General features: G+C 63.4%; 1 protein-coding gene across 1 annotated transcript in view; it reads left to right on the top strand.

Moving 5' to 3' along the window:
• Window positions 1-3,316: 3,316 nt before the first annotated feature.
• The window catches only part of COL20A1 (collagen type XX alpha 1 chain), a 38,526-nt gene continuing 37,777 nt past the window's right edge, over window positions 3,317-4,065 (top strand). Inside the window, exon 1 of the mRNA XM_063633297.1 lies at window positions 3,317-3,885. The gene's annotated coding sequence lies outside the window, so the exon portion shown is untranslated. The remainder of the gene's footprint in view (window positions 3,886-4,065) is intronic.

Here is a 4,065-nt window from a genome sequence, read left to right as displayed (position 1 = left end):
CATTTGGGTGCATCCCAAGGGGCCGCTTCCAGTGCTGTGCAAGTAGGGTCATGGCACCCCCAGGAAGGCAGGGGTGGGACACTAGGAATCATGGGCGGGCTCCCTCACTGCTCCTGGCCCCCTCCACCTAGCCCTCCTGGGGAGGCCCTGGCATCACCCCATCCGAGCCAGAGCTTCTGGGGAGTAGGGGAGCAGGCAGCTGGGTGACCCAGCTGGGGAAGAGGTTAAGGGGTCCTGGCATGTGCCTCTGGCTGGCCAGTGAGACATTGGGGTAGGGTCCAGTGACCCTTGGCCTGGGGAGGTGGGCAGTGGCTCCTGTAGTAGAGAATGGCACCAGGGCCTGTGTCTAGGAGGGCTCCTGCCCCTCCCGGAGATTCAGCACCCCCCACGCTGGGCACGATCCCAGCCCATGTCCTGGAAACTCAAGGTGCCACCTGATACTGGGGTTGGAAGGCAAGGAGGGTGGCTGTAGCCAGGAGAGGCCCACAGAGGTCCTGGGGTCTGTGTGTCTCAACTGGGCGGCTCCCAAGGGTCGTCTTGCTCTGGGGCAGCGCTTTAGGGCAGGTGGGCTGAGGCCAGAACTGCTGGATGGGGAAGACGAAAATGGCGGGTCCCGGCCCAGGCTTTGTGGGCCTGGAGTCCATTCTTGGCTGAAGCCCAGTCTCGGTCTCTGGCCAGCTTGGTGGGGCGTGGGCAGTAATGCTGCACAGCCCCCGGCCTCCAGCATGCAGTTCCACCCGCACTATGGCTCCAGGAGTCCAGGCTGACCACGCTGGGCACCTTCTGCCACCCGTCCCTTCCCTTGAGCCAGCCTCTGCTGTCTGTCCCGATACTGGCGTGACCCAGTGGATGCTCAAGGCCAGCTTCTGCCCTTCCCGAAACTTAGCTAAGTGTACTGGGTTTCCCCTGACCACCCACTCATCATGCCCGCTGGTGTTGCTGTCCCCCTGTTGAGCCTCCCGGGGACAAGCCCTGCCCTGTGAGCCTCCATCACTGGCTGACAGGGGGCTGGGTGAGGCTGACGGCCTTGGGGCCTGGCCCTGCATTGGCTGACAGGGGGCTGGGTAAGGCTGACAGCCGTGGGGCCTGGTCCTGTGCTGGCCCACAGAGGGGGCTGGGTTAGGCTGACGGCCGTGGGGCCTGGCCCTGCTCTGTTCTGACCCAGCCAACAGGCAGGTGGGGGTTGGGGGGTCAGCCCCCAGAGCACTGAGACTTCTCGGGGGCTGGAGGCTGCACAGGAGGCCACTGGGGCCATATCCCCAATTCTGGGACCTCTGGGCCTAGGACCCCATCTGGAACCAGGTGATGTGTGACAGGCCACAAGCATGCGGGGGGTTCCTGTGGGGTTGGGGCCTCAGGCCACAGTACCCTGGTGAGGAGAGGACAGTGGCCGACCCAGGTTCTGTCCTGTCCCTTTGTCATTCGTGACCCAGGCAGCTTGCCGGCCCTGCCTGAGCCGGATCACTGCCAAGTGGTCTGAGGAGTGCTGCAGAGGCCTCAGGTGTCCAGGAGCAGGGGCGGGGTGAAAAGGCAGACGGGTCCACCCTTGTGGAGCTCACATTTCATGAGCCAGGAGTGCTGAGTACCTGACTGCCTGGTCTGTGATGACCCTGACCCTGGCTTGCATGTGTGGGATGTGGGTGCACACACGTATTCCCAGGAGCCTGCGAGCCGGGGCTGCACCCCTGTGCCTGGTGCCTGGTGCCTGTCTGCCAGGCTGGGCGCCCTCCGCTGGCCGTGGCCAGGACTGCAGGCACCACCAGCCCCCTGGGAGCCCGCCACGACGTCGACCTGACACCATCTCCCAGGCTGCTCCCCCGGGACAGCCAGTTGGTGGATGGGCTGTGCAAGAGGTGGCCATGGGCCGGCCGGGTGCAGTGGCTCACACCTGTAATCCCAGCACTGTGGGAGGCCGAGGCGGGCGGATCACCTGAGGTCGGGAGTTCGAGACCAGCCTGGCCAACATGGTGAAACCCCATCTCTACTAAAAATACAAAAATTAGCTGGGTGTGGTGGTGAGTGCCTGTAATCTCAGCTACTCTTGAGGCCAAGGCAGGGGAATTGCTGGAACCCAGGAGGCTGAGGTTGCAGTGAGCGGAGATTGCAGCATTGTACTCCAGCCCAGGTGACAACAGCAAGACTGTCTCAAGAAAAAGGAGATGCTCGGCCGGGCGCGGTGGCTCACGCTTGTAATCCTAGCACTTTGGGAGGCTGAGGCGGGCGGATCACGAGGTCAGGAGATCGAGACCACGGTGAAACCCCGTCTCTACTAAAAAATACAAAAAATTAGCCGGGTGTGGTGGCGGGCGCCTGTAGTCCCAGCTACTTCGAGAGGCTGAGGCAGGAGAATGGCGTGAACCCGGGAGGCGGAGCTTGCAGTGAGCCGAGATTGCGCCACTGCACTCCAGACTGGGCGACAGAGCGAGACTCCGTCTCAAAAACAAAAGAAAAAAGAAAAAGGAGGTGCTCGTGAAGAGGTGTATCCTGAGTCTGAATCGGTGTGGCCCAGGGATCCAGGGAGGTGGTGGGGAGGTTGGCCCCCTCCTCCGCAGCATCCAGCCTGGGCCTTTGCCTCCAGCAGGTGTTACCTCTTCCTCTGTGGCCGCTGTGCCAGCGCTGGCCTCTCACCGAGCACCTCCAGCTCATCTCTTGCCTCTGGAGGCTGAGCTCGGGGCCAGGCCAAGTGGTTTCTCTTCAGCTACCAGAGCAGCAGGTGGGGTCGGGAGAGGCAGGCTCATCCTCCCTCGGGCCTCAGGCAACCCAGGGTTGGGAGGCCTCGAGGCGCTGGCCCTTTTGCACTGTCCTGAGTGCAGAGGAGGCATGGGCTTGGGGACTGGGCTCACAAGGCCGACAGCTGCCTCCAGTGGCCCTGAAGCACCCGTGTGACGCGTGGTATTGGGCTGGGGTCCTTAAAGGCAGAAGAGGTGGGGATAGGTTATTTGGGTGCACTCGTGTCTATCGGGGAGGCAGATGCCTCGGCCGGATCCACCTTGAGCTGAGGACGGTGAGCTTCTCAGGAGGCTGTGCAGCGAGGCCGGGACGCCCACACTTGCGTCACCACCCAGTCATTGGGCAGGGGCCGCTGGGGTGCATCTGTAACCTCCCAGGCAGTCCTGGGGCAGGGATAGCTGTGAGCGGGGGTCCTTTATAGCCGGCAGGTGCTACGGGACTCCACGCTGCCTAGGTGGGGCCTTAAGTCACAGCAGGGGTGGGACAGGGGTGGGGCCAGGGCAGGGGCAGGGCCGGTGTTGGGCTGGTCCCAGATGGGAGCATCCCAGGGTCCTGTTGGGTCAGGGGCCTGTTTTCCAGGCCTGGGTACCTGCTGAAGCTCTGGTTACCAGCACCAGTCTGCAAAGTGGGTTGGGCGGTGGGAGCCGTCAGGATGGGCATACTGGGGGAGGGGAAGGGTGACCACATGGGTGAGGGTCCAGGTGCTGCTGCAGGCTGCTCCCCACAGTGGGCAGCCAGAGCCCCTAGTGTCCAGCACCCACACGTGGCGGCCTTGGCATCTGAGTGGCTTTCCCCATGAGCCCCTCCTTGTAGGTGGACCCTCTGGGAGTGAGGAGTGAAAGTGTTGGGCTGTGCAGCCCCTGCCTCGTCACTGGTGGGACCCTGCCCTGCTGTGCAGTGGGGTCCTTCATGCTGGGATCTTTGTGGTCCCCATTCTTGGAGAGAGGCCCAGGGTGGCAGACAGGAAGGGTGGAGGGCAAAGGGAGGGGAGGAGAGAGAGGCAGGCCGGGGGGGTGGGTCGGGGGGTAGGCTGGGGCAGTGACTTCCGTGGAGGAGAAGCCTTTCATAAGCTCCAGCCTTCCTGTGGCCGCAGCAGGACCAGAGTGGACCAGCGCACTCCAGGAGAGAGGACTGGAGCCCCAGGAGTAGGAGGAGGTGGGTGACTTCCCTGTGGTCCTGAGGCTGGGTGGAGAAGGGGCTGCCAGGAGATCCACTCAGCCTGTGATCTGAGGATGACTGACTTTCAGAAAAGTCTAGTTAGAGGCCAAGTGTCCCTGTGAGCCACAGGACGGGGGTGCCCAGCGCGGGTTGTGGCCAGGAGGGGCCGGGGCAGTG

The sequence above is a fragment of the Symphalangus syndactylus genome, chromosome 24 (assembly GCF_028878055.3).
Source record: "Symphalangus syndactylus isolate Jambi chromosome 24, NHGRI_mSymSyn1-v2.1_pri, whole genome shotgun sequence".
Taxonomy (NCBI): Eukaryota; Metazoa; Chordata; class Mammalia; order Primates; family Hylobatidae; genus Symphalangus; species Symphalangus syndactylus.
This window is presented reverse-complemented; position numbering and strand designations above follow the sequence as displayed.